This window comes from Balaenoptera borealis, assembly GCF_965194805.1.
Source record: "Balaenoptera borealis genome assembly, chromosome: 20".
In the NCBI taxonomy this organism is placed as follows: domain Eukaryota; kingdom Metazoa; phylum Chordata; class Mammalia; order Artiodactyla; family Balaenopteridae; genus Balaenoptera; species Balaenoptera borealis.
The window spans coordinates 13330940-13346866 of NC_138879.1; the positions used below are offsets into that span (position 1 = coordinate 13330940).

The 15927-nt window shown below is 56.9% G+C and overlaps 1 long non-coding RNA gene across 1 annotated transcript in view; it reads left to right on the top strand.

Moving 5' to 3' along the window:
* The first annotated feature begins 3089 nt into the window (after window positions 1–3089).
* The window catches only part of LOC309619251, a 31499-nt gene continuing 18661 nt past the window's right edge, over window positions 3090–15927 (top strand). Inside the window, exon 1 of the long non-coding RNA XR_014238830.1 lies at window positions 3090–14051. This is a non-coding gene — a long non-coding RNA (uncharacterized lncRNA). The remainder of the gene's footprint in view (window positions 14052–15927) is intronic.

A 15927-nucleotide genomic window follows, 5' to 3' on the forward strand; every position in this document is an offset into this window, starting at 1 on the left:
GAGGAAAGCAGGAGTTGGTGTGTGGGAGGAGAAAACAGGCTGTGCAAAGGCCCTGGGGTGGAGGGGTGGGGGACAGGGACAGGGATGGTGCACCAAGTGACCTTTCCCCTTGCTTTCTGCCTCCTGTCAGCACTGAGAAAACAACAAAGGAACAATTCGCATTCGACTCCCTGATGTCTGGGCCATGTTTCCACGTATGTGGTCCATATCCTGTCTGTCATCTTCACCCACTGTGGACGGCAGACTAATGGCTCCCAAAGATGTCCTCATCCGAATCCCTGGAGCCTGTGAATGTGTTACCTTACATGGCAAAGGGGAGTTAAAGCCACAGATGGAACTAAGATTGCTAATCAGATGGGGAGGTTATTCTGGTGGGCCTAATGTCATCACAGGGGTCCTTAAAAGAACCCTTGTAAGGAAGACGAGGCAGAAGAGAGAGAACCAGAGAGGCGCAGTGTGGGGACTCGACAGTGGGTGCTGGCCGTGGAGGCAGAGGAAGGGCCTCCAGAGGGAACCAGCCCCGCCGACACTCGAGAACCAGGCGATGATAAACTTGTGTTGTTTTTAAGCCACAATCAGTTTGTGGGAATTTGTTACAACATCTACAGGAGACAGACCACCCAGGTACCTTCTTACCTGGGGTCAAGGGGACTTGGTAGGGTGCCTGGGCAGCCTGGGTGCTTGTGAATTCCCCCTAAAGTTGTGTGTAGAATGCTGTGTTATGTGTCTACCTGCAGTTTTAGAAAACTGGTTCTTAACTTTTATCTGAATCTCAGAGTTAAGTGATTCTGTACAGGTGGAGACCACAGGGCAGTTGTGGTTTTTCTCACTGATGTACGAGGGATCATGCTCTCTCCCCACCCTCGCCCCCTCTGTCTCTCCCTCTGTCTCTGTCTCTCTCTGTGCTCGCCACCCCTGACTCAGGTGTTTTCCCTCTTCTCTCTGCCACCTGACACTACACTGTAACCTGCTGCCTTTGAGCTCACTGCCAGGAGAGTCCAGTGTGGTTCCAGCACTGCCGGAATGCACCGCCCACACCTGGGCTCACATGTCCTGAGTCACCCTGACATCGAGGCTGGGGTCCTCTGGCGTTCACCAATCAGGATGGGCCCCCCTGGCCCCAGGGACCTCCTACAAGTCCTGCCTGCGGCCCCCTGTCTGCCCAGCACCCTGGGACCCTCTTCCTTGTGGGCGGCCCCTCGTGGGTCCTGCCCGTGCTGAAGTGCTGGGCCTTTTCCCCATTGCTCTCTCCTGTCTGCCGGATACACCCCAGGTCTGTGGACCCCCCACCTTCCCCAGATTCTCTTCTTTTGTGGCTGGAATTCGGTATCTCCCCTGTCACCCCCAAGATGCTCCACCTGCCCTGTGTTTGGGCTCCACTCACCTGCACAGCTGAGACAGACGTGGCATGACAGAGTGGGCTCAGAAGGGCTGGGACTGCCACACTGGGGCAGCTGCAGGTGCAGCTGTGGTGGGAGCCGGGCCTGGACTCACCAGGTCCTCGCTGGCCCACGGGGGTCCTGTCGTGGCCTCAACTGGCTTTGCCCCTGGGGTGGCCCCTCACCGAGATGGGGACTCCGGAGCTTGGGGTCAGTAATGCCCTGAAAGCTCTAGTGGGAACGTACGGTAGGGAGCCCGGCTTGGGGCTTTGCCCACCGAACACTGCATCCTGCCCCCAGAAATGGATGGACGGCCTTTTCTCACTCTCCAAGGTGACCCCCCAACGTGCTACAAGTGCTGCCAAGGCACATCCCGGCACCCCCTCGGTCCTCTGCCCTCCCCACAGCATTAGGGGAAGAAGGGCAGGGTGGGAAGGCACCTCCCTGCCCTGAGAGGGCCCCCTCGCTCCTCTGTCCAGCATGCTCGCACCCCAGGAGGCTGGCGGAGGGCTCTCACTGCAGGGTCTGCCCCCAGCTCCTGGAGGCCGAGGAAGCCTGCACCCTGGCCCCCACGGCCCTCAGTGCTTTTGAGCATGACGTGGGTATGTCAGTGCCGGACCCCCAGTTGGGACCACCAGTTCAGACCGCCGTTCAGACCAGACAAGACCTCGGTGGATGAAGGGCAGTGTGTGGAGGCGGGCGGTCCTGGGGGGGGTCGGGGTGTGGAGTCCACAGCCGGCACGTGTGAGCTTGGGCTCCCGTGTCCTTCTGTGGGAGGCTTACCGTGGAGAGTGGAGATCGTCCTGCATGTTAAAGCCACCTCCTTTGCCACCTCAGGGCCTGGTGGCCGTGGACCATGGTGTGGGTGAGGGTCTCCCTGCCGGGTGGGCACACAGCCCTGACCCCCCGCTTGTGGGCCCCCATGGCAGGCTTCCATCCCAGGACGTGTCGGCACCCAGAGAAGAGAAGAGATTTACACCAGCGACACATGGCCCCTTGTCTTTTTAGAAAGGAAGTCAGAGGACATCAGGCTGGGCTGAGGTTTGCTTTATTTCCCGCTGGCCTTTCCCGCTCACTGAAGCCAGGCGTTGAAACATCCAGCCCCGCCCTCCATTGTAAATACATGAGCAACTTTCTAATTGTCACGAGGGGGTGGGCAGCTTTATCTCCAAACAGCTGGGAAAAGTCCAGTCTGATTGTCAGAAGGACACACACAGCTGGTGTGATCAGTGCCCAGAGCCACTCATGCTGCGGACGCCAGGGAAGGAGTGGGAAGCAGAGACAGAGAGACGCGCCCCACACACACACGTACACGTGCTCACACACGTGCCCTCACACTGACCCTGACCCTGGGCCTTGACCTGGACAGATCAGGGGGAGGCTCCAGGCCTGAGTCTCTGCAGGGTGGTGCTGTGCTTGGTCCTGTGCTGACACTCTGGGAAGGAAACTGCAAGGAGATTGCAGCCTGGGGGTCTGTGCGTGCGGTTGCATGTGTGTCTACACGTGTGTCTGTGCATCTGTCCGTGGTGTGCATGTGTTCAAGGCTGAGGAACTCTGGGGAGGGAGTGCTGGCTTCCCCACCCGTTGTCCCTGTGACCTCAGTCCCACTGGGCCACGTCCAGGGTCCCCAGGGGTTTTGTGTCCTCATCCACAAATGGAGACGGTTGCATAAGCCCCTCCACCCACCCACCCCCGCCCCCGGCCCTTCCTGTCTCTGCCACTTGGGTTCTGGAAGGAAAGCTGGCTGCGGGGAGGGCCTGGCCCTGTGTGGCCGAGTGTCTAGCTGGTGCTGCAGGGCCAGGTTCCCAGACCCGCTCCTGGGGCTGCATCCGCCTGGGGAGGACAAGGGCTGAGTCCGGCCCTGTTGAGGGGCCCAGGGAGAAGGCCAGTGCGTCCCACGGGTGGGGGCGGGGAGCCCCTCATTAGAGCTGCAGCTGACACAGAGGCGTCCATCTTACTAATTGATTAAACTGTTTAATTCAGGCCGGCGTGGTGGGAACTGGCCTGGCCAGGCTGTCAGCATTCCCTTCTGCAGAGTAAGATTTGGGGCAGCTTTCTGCATAAGCAGTGGTTCTGGGCGTCATGTGACAGGGAATCAGTGGGATCGGTCATGCAGGTCTGGGTGCTGTCACCTCCCCCAGGGCCTCCCTTCTGTGAGGCTGCTTTGTGTGGTCATAACTGGTGGGGCCCCAGGGGAGCTGGTGAGACCCCAGAAGTGTGAGCTGACATTCATTCCACAAGTGCTGAGTAGGGCCTACTGTGTGCAGGCACAATCCTGGGGCCCTGCCTGCCTGGAGATTCCACCCCAGATGGCAGGTGGTTAAGTGCTGTGACAAGCAGTCAATGGGAGGGGGGAGTGTCTGGGGGGCTGGCTGCTGGGGCGGAGGCCAAGGGAAGCAGCCCTGAGGGGTCCTGGAGGGTCCTCTGGGGGAGGGACACGCAGCCAAAGCCCTGGGCACCTTGAACACTCCCTTCCTCCATCTCTCCTCCCCCAGACCCATCAGGACAAAGTCAGCCTGGGATGCAGCGTGCAGGTCTGGTCTCCCAGGGAGGCTTTGAGCCCTGGGAGGAGGGCGGGGCCTCGGTTCCCAGTGCCGCGCATGGGGCCTGGCACACAGGGGGTCCTGTCCCTCCTGAGGAGCCTGCTGGGCCGTGGCCAGCGCTGCTGGAGCTGCACCTGGCCCCGGGGTGCAGCCTGTCCTTCCACAGTCAGTCACAGGTGAATGTCCACCCAAGGGCAGATTGGGCTCCGGGGTTGGGGACAGACGCAGAGCCACACGGGGGGCGCACCCCAAGCAGCGGCACGTGGGGTGGAGGCCTCGGGAACAATGAGGAATCCAGTGTCAACACTGGCCATTGTGTGCTGCCCCCAGGCGGGTGGCGATTTATGAAAAACAGCATGATTCTGTGCGTATCCGTGCGGGGAGGTCACGGCTGCCGAGGGCTTTGGAATTTCGTTTTCACAAGAATTTTGCTTACCAAGCCGCATACTTTCCTAGTCATCAATTTGATTGGGGTAAGAAGAAAAAAGTGCTTAAAAAAAAAAAAAAACACCAAAAAAACAAAAGCCCCTATGGATTCTGTGTGAGGGTTTGGGAGGGAGGGGAAGGCAGAAAACTAAGATCTCTCTGTTCCAGAAAGGCAGGGGGACGTCTGTGTGTCTGTGTGTGTGTGCGGTGTCGTCCCCACACCTGAACCCACAGGGGCCACCTGGTTCCCAGCCAGACACCTGCAGTGTCAGAGCTGGGGACCCCACGGCCCCTCTGCAGCTCCCCTGCCTGAGTCCTCGGTGGTCCTGTGGACCAGGGCTGGGGGGCAGTGCGGAAGAGCTTTCTCGCGGCCCCCATGCCACCACCCTACCCTGGCGAGGAGCACAGGGGCCTCCACCCCTCTTTCCCTTTTAGCTCTAATGAGCTGGACCAAATGTCCAAAAGGAGCTCTACCAGAAGAGGAGGAAAATAAAGAAAATACAGATGGCATAAAAATAGTCCAGGGCACATTCTTGATCGTAGATAACTGGTGTCAGGCAGGCCCACCCACCTCTCTCCAATCATATCTTTTCCATTTCCACCTGGGCCTCTGCCTGGTCCACCTCAGTGTAACTTGGACGCAGATAGAAGGAGACATAGCCCGGGGCCAGGTGTCCTTGATGTGACCATGCCATCCATAACAAAAACCGTGTGACTTCTGCCCCTGCCCCCTCCCCGGCGCCGGCCCTGCCACCAAACACCCACCTACACCAGCATTTGACACCGAATCAAAGCGAAAAGTCAGGACACACGCTGACCACACATGTGCAAGTCGTTACCATCCCAGGGTTATGAGCTTATAAATCCCACTCAGCAAGAGGAGAGCTCCTGAGGCTGAAGGAAGGTCAGCCAAGCCCACGCGGCTCCTCCACCCCAAGTCCCCAGGTGGAAGCGCTTTCCTTCCAGGGCCCCAGCTTCTGCGAGAGGCCTTTCTGCCTCTACCACGTAGAAGAGGCTGAACCTGGCTGGCCCGCGTTTCCTGATGAGATAGCGGGCACGTTCCGGTGAGATGTGAGTGAGCCGGTCCAGCCGTCAGACTCACTGCTTCCTGTCCTATGTGAACTTGCCTGGCCTTCTGGGGGAGGTTGGGGGTGGAGAGCTGGGGATGTAAATCCCGCCGTCTTTCTTGTTTTTCTTGGCAGCCGGGCGCTGGCAGCTACCCTCCACCCTCCAGAGGGGCCTCCACATGCGCTGGCTGCAGTTACCGGGGCGTATGCGCTGGTCCAGGTGGGGCAGACCCTGAAGGTCCAGTCGTGGGGGGGTCATAGGAGATGGGGACATCCCCCAGATGCCCCAGGCCCGCTGGTCAGAGGGAAGTGCAGCCTCCTCCATGTCCCTCGTCTGAGTGGTGACACCTGAGCCCAGCACGAGGCACTTTGGGGACCAGGCCCCTGGCCCTCATGGGGGACCTGGCAAACTGTCATGCATGGGGAGGGGGCGGGGCCCACGCCGGGGGAATATTGACCGAAATGCAAGGACTGAAGGATGACCCTTAGCCCAGAAAGTCTGCAGCTCAGGGAGCCAGGAGGGGGCTCGGTGGCCACAACCTCTCTCCCCGCATCCTTGCTGCTCCCAGGGTCCTCTGCGTTCTCCCACTCCATCTCATGGACTCACAAGTGTACATATTAGTGGGCCTGGGGCTGGAGCCCCCTCTCTCTGCCCACCCCACCTGGACAGCCATCCAGCTCCCTGGCCCATCCCGGGGCAATGGGGCTGCCTGGCCTGAGCAGCGAGCGTGAACAGATGGAAACAGGTGGAACTGAGTTCATGGTTACTCCTTACCTTCCCTCCCGGCTCTGGGACACGTGGGCATCTCCTCTCAACGACGCCTTTCCTGGCAAAGGGAATTGGCTCAAGTGGACAAAGGGGATGCAGTGTGCAAACTGCCTCTGTCCTGGCTTGCTGGGCCCCTTCCCTGGGATCACTTCCATGTCCTCAAACACTGAAGATGCGTGTGGACCAACAGTTCAGCTCACAGCAGGTTGCGTCTCTGAGTGGTCAGCTCTGGCTCATGGATCTGGCCATGAGATGAGGCCAAGCATGACACACCCGTGAGGATGCCCCCCAGGCCCCCCATCCACACTCCTGCCCAAGACCCCTGCCCCCTGGCTCCAGGAACAGAGGATGACCTGAACCTGACAATGAGAGTCTCTCACCAGGATTCAAACCCAGCTTTGTTGAGGCCTCAGTGCCATGCCATGGACAACACCTCTGCCTGCGGGGGACTAGACTGGTCCTGGGTGGAGACCCTCAGCCCACAGGACGCCCACTTCAGGCCCTGTCTCCGTTTGCTCTTGGCGATTGTCGGGATGACAGACGTTGGAGTGCTTTTAAAATCTGGATTTTAAGGGCCTCGTGAAGAAAATGAAAATCGGAGCAATTGAAACAAACTTCCTGGGTCCTTTGGAGAGACACTTGCTGGACCGAGGGCCACTGTGGGTGGTCTTGGCTGTCGTGACCCTGGCCTCACCAGGCCGGAACTGTTGGTCCAGGACACGGGTGGAAGCAGGAGGGAATTTGGTCATTGGGCTGAGCGAATCAGCAACTCCAGGGGGTCTGGGGGCAGGGGAGGAAGATGAGGATGGTCTGTGTGGGGTGGATGCGGGGAACAGGGGAGCCTGTGTAAAATGCGCCTCTGGAGAACCTGGAGTAGACTCGGGGGCCGTTTTGTTGAACCGAATCCCTTCACCGCAGTTTTGTGGAGCATGAACGGAAGCCCAGGCTCCCCGCTCGTCAGGACGGAGAGGGTCAGGGAGGGGAGGTCACGGTGGGCTGGGGACGGGTGTGGACGGCCGCTGAGGCTGCTGAGGCAGAGGAGATCTAAGGAGGTGGGTCGGATACTGCACACTCCATGTCCCTGGGCTGGTCAGCCTGGTACAGTTCAGGGGTCCATGGGGGGCAGACAGTGGGCCCCCACCTCCTATCCCCCAGCACGGTGCCTGGGAGCTCCAGGCAGCTCAGAGCCCGAAGGCAGCACCCCTAGACTCCAGAACAACTCTGAGAGGCCAAGGTCACCCCAGAAACTGTGCACAGGGCATGATGAAGGGGCCACCTCTGAGATTCTGCCAGACCTAGGACCAAAGATGAGGGTGCCTTGAGTCCTCTGGCTGGGGACCCCAGAACCTCATTGGGTGTGTGGCCAACCGGGGGCTCTGGGGACACTGTGGGAGCACAAGGAGGTGGGAGGCCGCCTGCTGGGAGCAGGAGGTCCTCTGTCTCCATCTCCCCTCACAGGGGCCACATGGGCTGGTGTGAGGCTGTTTGGGACACAGGCCTGCACCTCAGACAGCCCCTCTCCCCACTCCTTCTACCCAGCCAGAGGGCTCCTCCCCAGTCCTCCTCCTGGGGCTCCCCTCGGGTGCAGGGCCCAGAAGACTCAAGTCCCATGACCAGTGATGGATGTCCATGTCACAAAGGAGGGGAGGCGTGGGAATGGATGAAGTTTCTCACAGGCCCAGTTTCCCTCTTTTGCCATCACCTGTTGTCCCTTCCAGGGGGCCCTGTGGAAAATGAGGACCGTCCAGGTGGGCTCAGCTGTGTGTGAGAAGCCCCCAGACGGAGGGTGAGAGGTGGACGTGGGCACGTCAGGCACTAAGATGGAAGGCAGGCGGCGGGCAGCCCGGGCAGAGGTGGGGACGGCTCAAGCATGGGGGTGGGCCTGGGTCAGGTTGACCAGAGCAGGGAAGATGTGCTAAGGAGAGGGACGGTGCTGAGGATTTAAAAATAGGGCTTTATAATCTCAAACAACACATGAAAAACATGCTATGAAAGAAAAATGGAAAAGTCAGAACGGTAAAAATAAGAAGAAAGAGAAACGAGCCATCATCCAGTCACCCATCACACTGACGACATTAAATTTCACCCAGTTAAACGATGGCTCCGGGCACCATAGTCCCCGTGGCCCATGTGCTTCCCGGTTAAGACTTCTGAACAGGGGATTTAGTGAAAAGGCTGGGGTTTCGGAAGGAGGATGAGGCCAGTGTAGGAGCTGGTGGCAGATGTGGGCCTGGGCTGTATGTCTGGGAAGCAGGGGGGTCAGGAGGCTGTGAGGTTCCCGGTCGAGGTGGGCAGCACCCCCCTCCCCCAACTGGATGGACCAGACCCCTCAATCGCCCGAGCTTCATTTGTGCAGTGGAAACGCCGAGCGCTGGGCGCACACCGGGACCCACATTCTGTTTGTGGCGCAACTGCCTGGTGAGATATGCACTATCACCAACTTCATTTATGAGGATGTGAAGAAACCACAGCACAGAGAGGGTGAGCCACTAGTCCAAGGCCACACAGCTGAGGGAGCAACTCAGAATTCTCGTCCAGCATTTGGATCAAGAACACATAACGGGTGTGATGGATCCTGAGCGACTCTAATAACTGAGGTCCATGTTGCCCTCAGTGAATTTGAGGTGAGGGGTCTCCCCTCTCCCAGACGCCTCAGCAGCTCAGAGGAAGATGATCTCGGCCTGCCAGGCCCCAGGGCTGGGCTGTTCCAGGTGGCTCCTGGGGTCATCTCTGACTGGGTGGGGGTTGTCCTGGCCTGTGGGCACCCCCCCATGTGCTTGTTGGGTCAAGTTGTCCCTTCCAAGCTGGCCCACTAGCCTCTCAGCCCAGAGGTCCTGGTCCACCCTCCTGGAGCAGCCTTAAGGGTGTTTTGATCCTCTGGCTTCATTTTACAGCGTCCCTGGCTGGCCGCTCACAGCAGAGCTCAGGGCCAGGAGGAAGGGTCCTCCCCAGTCCTGCTGACTGCCCTTGGACCTCAGACCTAGTGGGCTCTCTCCTCTGCAGAACAGGAAACAGGGCAGTCAACCCAGGACTCGGGACAATGACCTCCAGGGGTCCAGGTCCTGCAGCAGGCAGGAAGTGTCAAGGCCGGGATCAGGGGACTCCTGACTGGTGGTGGACTTGGGCAGCCCCCTCACCCCAGCGGCCGCCATGCCCGCCTGCAGCGTCCATCTGCCCCAAGCCGGGCCGGCGTGGCGGACTGATCCGCACACATCTGGCCAAGCACAGCAGGCCGTGGCGTGGTGGTGTCATGGCCCAGGAATGCAGGAAGGCAGTCTGGGGTTCTGGCACAGAGGCATGGCAATGCACCAAGAATGTGCCTTGTAGAAAGATAATTATGCGTTTGGGGAATATGCGTAATAAACCCGGTAGATGCCACCGATTCTGTTTATTTTACTGAGCCGAGGCGACAGCAAAGTGGTGCAGCTGGGAAAGCGTCTCTCTCTTCAGGAGATGAAAGATGCTGGCTGGTACCCAGCACTGCCTTGATGTGGGTCACTGTCCTCCAGGGGCTGTGTGTGGGCAGCCCGGGCCTGGGGGTGCGTGGGAAGGAGGTGGGCGTCACACGGGGCCCTGTCGCAGCCCCAGAGGAGGCAGGAGCGAGGCCTAGGGGGTGCAGGCGGCGCTCAGCGTCAGGCTGATTTATGGCCGAGTGCGCGGGCAGTGGGCAGAGCGGCTGAATGACCCATTGTGTGGAGGCTGAAAGGCCAGCAGAGCGGGCTCAGTTGGGGAAAGATGTGCATTTTATAACTTCTATTCCATTGTGCAAATGCTGCTGCCCCTTTTAGAAAACTTGGAAATCACAGCAAGGATCAGGCAGAGAAAGAAGCATTATCTCACCACCAGAGCTGACAACCGTCAGCCTTGTGGTGCATTTCTTTCAGAATTGCTTACCATATGTCTGTGTGTGTGTTTATGCATACGTGTGTGTGCTCCCATGACAGGGGTTATGTATATATTTGAACATTTATTTTATTGTGGTAAAATACACACAACCTAAAATTTACCATTTTAACCATGTTTAAGTGTACATTTCAGTGACATTAAGTACATTCACATTGCAGCTCAGCCATCACCACCATCCATCTCCAGAGCTTTCTCATCTTCCCAAACTGAAACTCTGTCTCCATTAAACACCAACTCCCCTTCCCTCCCCCATCCTATTTTCTCTCTCTGTGAATTCGCCTACTCTAGGGACCTCATGTGAGTGGAATCATACAGAATTTGTCTTTCATTGAGCTTCCTTCTCTGAGCTCAGTGCCCTCAAGTTTCATCCATGCTGTAGCCTGTGCCAGAATTTCCTTCCTTTTTAAGGCTGAATAATATTTCATTGTCCACATTTTGTTTATCCATCGATGGACACTTGGGCTGTTTCTACATTTTGGCTACTGTGAATTATGCTATGAACATGGGTGTGCAAATACAGTATGTTTTGTTCAAAACCAAACACACATTTCCTCTCTTCCAAAATGTCCTCGTTTCCTGTTGCATCCCACGGACTCAGGAGTTGGCAGAGCTGATGCACTTGGAACCCAAGTTGTCCTGGGTCCTTAGGGTTTCACCTTTGGAGGGTCAGGATCTCTCCAGCCTCGCTGTCCTGAGTCTGTTTCTTCTTTCTTTTCCTGACAACAAACTCATGTGTCAGTCAACGCTCTCTCAGCGCAGATGGCTGGGATTGCAAACCCCACTCCTTGGTGGGAGACACCACTTCTGTCCTCAGGCGCCACCGGACAGAGTGCCGGGGTTCCCTTCTTCATTCAACATTTTCTCTGTTGTCTGAGAGGGAGGGGGGTGAAGGGCAAGGGCTCCATGTTCTGCCGGGACCCTTGGTGGAAGAGGGGCGCAGGATTCCCGAGCCTGACTTGCAGGGAAGGGACCTCAGTTGGTCGCTCAGGGTTGGGGCTGCCCAGTTCCGGAGCCTGCCGGTCCAGGGCCTGGAGCCCGCAGTGTGGCTGGTCCCTGTGCCATTTTTGTTTCTCCAGTGTCTGGAGAAATCTATCCTCATGAAGAACTCGCGGGGCAGCGAGTTCTTTATGAGGATAGATTGTGTGTTGAGGGATTAATTTCCTTTTTTCTCCGTATTGAAAGGAGTGTGGTCAGGCAGAACGTTGAAATAGAAGTAGACAGACAGTAGCAGAAGTTTCCCAAAGTGTAACCAACAGGAGAACTTACAAGATGTGCTGCAAAGATGGACAGGAGAAGGTTTGCAGAAGGGCTTGGTGAGAGGCCCAAGGGGTCTGCACTGGGGGTGGTGCTTGGCGAGGATGGGGTGAGGAATCCTGCGAGTCCCTGGGAGCCGCCAGAGCCAGAGGCGCCCTGGAGGAACCTGTGTGGACCCTCAGAGGGGGTCCTCTTCCCTCCCCCAAGCTTCAGCCTCCTAGGAGATGCTGAACCCTGGCTCTGGCGTGCGTGCACGGGCTGGTGCAAATGTGCACGCAGGTGGGTGTGTGCGAATCTCCAGCAACGACTGATGCTGTGTCTCCAGATGTGGCTTGGCCTTCCCTGGGTCGGGGGATATGGGACACTTCCTTCAACACTTTTGAGAACAGATTTTGAGGGGCTTGTTTTTTAAAAATCACAAAATGACTATTGTTCTCCTACTTTCAAAATAAGTGAAAAGTATCCATTGGTCGTGGCCCAGGATCATCTATTGTAATCTTTGGTGTAGATCCTTTTCTCCACTTGTAAACACACCTTGATATGTTTTCAGGCTTTTCAAAATTAGGATTACATTATATGACTGTTTTCTGGCTTGATTTTTAAAATATAATGTCCTGCAGACAGATTTCCATGACCATAAATGAAAGCTAATGGTTGCATCAGATTTTATTTTGCGAATACAATTGACAGACACTTAGGGTTTAAATCTCCTTTTCCCCCTCAAACGATAAGCAACACCATGGTGACCATCTTGCTCTTCTCTCGTTCCGTCTTTCACACAAACTTACAGAAGCGTCAGCCCGGGGTGTAGAGAGGCAGCCTGGTGCCTGAGTGAGAGGGAACTGGACCCACCTCCTGGGCCCTAGCTGCTGGCTCACAGGGCAGGGGGCTCCTGAGGCCCTCCTGCTCCAGGCACCCTGGGGTAACAGGCTGGCATTGGGGGCAGGGAGTTCGTTGCTGTGGTAGCTTCTACTGGACTCTTAGCTACATTTCTAAGATACCAAGCCCTTTCCTGGTGCAGAGAAGGATCTAGAGAGGGAGAGGAGGGGAGACTTCACCTCACAGTAGGCCTCACAGTAGGCCAGGCCCTGGTCTCCCCAGCCCCGCTCTCTCCTGCAAAGTCTCCTCCCCTCCCTGAGCACAGCCTGTGTCTGAATGTGGACACCAGCCTATCCCCAAGCACCCCCAAGGAGGCTAGGATCAGGGATCGTACACACTGGCCAGCCTGAGAGGCCATGGTGGCTGATCTTTGTGACCTCGGGGCTGAGGGCTGAGGTGGGAGTACGGTGTGCAGGGCCCCGGGACCGCGGGGGTGAGGACAGCGGCCGTAGCCAGGCTGAGGGCATCGCACTGGCCACCACCATCCGTGCAGACCCTGAGGCCTGCTCCACGTTGTGGGGACTTCCCCCCTGTCCTGGCCACTCAGTCCCGGGCATCCTGGTCCCAAGACTTCTCAGGCCCCATCAGGCCCTTCTTGGAGGCCAATCCACCCACTGTTTCATGTCGGCTGCTCACTTTGAAACCCAAGAAGTCTGATGATAATATCACCAGGGACAGAGCCGGGTCTGCTGCTAATTACCATTTGACATTCAGGCTGAGTCCAGCATGGGGGGACCATAAAAAGCTTATTCATCTGGCTCAGGGCAACTTCAAATGCAGCTCCCCTCCGTGGGCAGTGCGTCCCCCCAAGAAGACCGCCTGCTGGGTGTCCGAGGCTGGCTGGGAGGGAGAGGCTGGTTAGAGGTGAAACAGATGGAGACTCATTCTCTGTGAGAAGGAGCCGCCTGTGTTCCTGAGAGGGGGCTGGTCTGGACCGGCATTCGCTGCTTTCAGACCCAGAAACCTCACAGGGCTTTCAGGGAGTGGGTGAAGGCCCCAGAGCTGAGGTGTGTGCCTCTCGCAAGGGGCTCCTGGGGCAGGTAGCCGGGAAGCGTGTGGAGGCCCGGTGTGTGTGGTCACCGCCAGGGCGCCAAGCACCTTTTCCAGCCCCCTCCTCCCATGCAGCTGGAGACACACCGACAGGCGTGGGACCCAGGAATCTCACTTAGAGACCACTGACTGGTCTACAAGGGCCTCCTAAGTGGTTTTCTCTTGAAGGTGTTAGTGGTCATGGGTGTATTTTAGGAAGGTTTTGCTCTGATGTTTTTCCTGCATAGACAAACTAAACGTACAATTTTCTTTTTTAATAAATTTATTTATTTACTTATTTATTTTTGGCTGCATTGGGTCTTTGCTGCTGAGCGCGGGCTTTCTCTAGTTGTGGTGAGCGGGGGCTACTCTTCGTTGCGGTGTGTGGGCTTCTCATTGCGGTGGCTTCTCTTTGTTGTGGAGCACGGGCTCTAGGCGCGCGGGCTTCAGTAGTTGTGGCACGTGAGCTCAGTAGTTGTGGCTCGTGGGCTCTAGAGCGCAGGCTCAGTAGTTGTGGCCCACTGGCTTAGTTGCTCCACGGCATGTGGGATCTTCCCAGACCAGGGCTCAAACCTGTGTCCCCTGCATTGGCAGGCGGATTCTTAACCGCTGTGCCACCAGGGAAGTCCCATAAATGTACAATTTTTGCCCTTTATTCACCCACAGGCCACGGGCAGAGCTGAGCAAGGACAGATTCTGGTCCTTTCTCCTGACGAGTGCTGGTCCTTCCCATAACGTCAGTCCTAGGAACTGGATACCAGCTCTCCTTTCTCCAGATGGATCACGTTCCTCCAGAATGGTCAATGGCCACACAGGAAAACGATTAAACATCCAATGCCTTGACGCTGATGGTCAGACACTCCCTGCTTGCCCAGCTCCCACAGGCCCCCTCTGGACACTCCTTAATTGGGACAGTCCACCCGCCTGTGGGCCGGAAGCTCAGGAAGGGCCAAGTGGGTGGGCCGTGCCCACACCCCAGGGTGAAACCGGCTGCTCCCATAAACAAAACATGGTGCTTCCACACGACAGAACACTGCTCAGCACTGAGAAGGAAGGATGCACCAGTATGTGCTACCGCACGAGGAACCTGGGAAACATGCTGCTGACACCTGGCCACGTGCTGTATGTTGTATGATCCCATTGATACGAAGTGTCCAGAGCAGGCAGACTTACAGACAGAAAGCGGATTGGTGGCTGCATGGGGCTGGGGACGGAGGATGCGGAATGACTGCTAATGGGTACAGGATGTCCTTTTGGGATGATGATAATATTCCAGAACTAGATGGAGGTGATGAACACTGTGAATGGACTAAATGCCAGTGAATTGTACACTCTGAAAGGGTTAAAACAGTTAATTTTCTATGTGGATTTTACCTCAATTGAAAAAAAAAGCTGTTTGAGAATTCCCTGAGGCCAGAGGCCCAAAGCCCTCCAGGGCTGCACACCTTCCCTTTTGTTTATTGGAAACTAGAGAGAACCTCAGATTTAGGGTGTAACATTGGAATGTGCCCCTTCCCCTCTAGCACTGACCCTCCCAGTGGTGCTTGGGTGCTTGGGAAGAGGTGGGGCCAGGATAAGAGGAGGTGGGGCCAGGATGGGAGGAGGTGGGGCCAGGATGGGAGGAGGAGGAGCCAGGATGGGAGGAGGTGGGGCCAGGATGGGAGGAGGAGGGGCCAGGCTGGGAGGAGGAGGGGCCAGGCTGGGAGGAGGTGGGGCCAGGATGGGAGGAGGAGGGGCCAGGATGGGAGGAGGTGGAGCCAGGATGGGAGGAGGAGGAGCCAAGACAGTGAAAAAGGTATAGAACTGGTGTCTCCTTGTAAAATATACTAGGTTTAAAATGATCGATCTTATTTCTTAAAGTTTACACTATATTGTTTTCATAAATAACTATATTTAAGAATAACTAAAGTCATGTTCATTCATCTGCATTCATTTTCTGAGCTCCTACCGTGCCAGTGCTGTGTCTCATGCACGGCCCTCACACTTAGAGCTGACTGGTTGTGAGAGGCACATGCAGAGTTAAAAGTTCTAGGAGTCAAATGGCAGTCCAGGGAAATCATTCAGAATGCGTCCCCTGATAGGACATGATTAAGTCTCAAGGGTGTGGAGTGGGGTTCATGGGAGAGCCAGGTGGACCAGAGCTTGCAGCCAAGGTCTTCGGAAGAGATGGGGATGTAGTCAGTCTTGGAAAGGGGAGGGGATCCTGTGGGTAAGGGCTGGGGGGTGGGCCTGAGTCACTTCCAAAACCCAGGGTCAGCTCAGGGCATGACAGCCCCCTGTTGCCCAACATCCCAAAGGGAGGAGTTCTCCTCTGGGAGACTGGACAAGGCTTGGCTCCCTTTTAGGGGGTGGGTCACCACACGCCCCTACCTTTGGGAGCCCTGGCTGTTTGAACTCAAAAGCCAGGCTCTGCAGCCCCATCCACCTGATGGCCCCCTGCTCTGTTGCAGGCCAGGAACACAGGAGGAATCAGGGCTTTTGCTCTGAGCTTGCAAAGCACAGCCAGAACCATTTCCCTGCCCTATAATTAGCTGTGACATGACAAGGACCTGCGCACGACCTGAAAGATAAGCTCAAGGTGGTAATCAACGCCTGTCTGGTCTGTATGGAGCCTTCTGCAGAGTTCTAGAAGAGTCTGGGGGGCCCCAGTCATGTCCAATGGCGTGAAAAATACT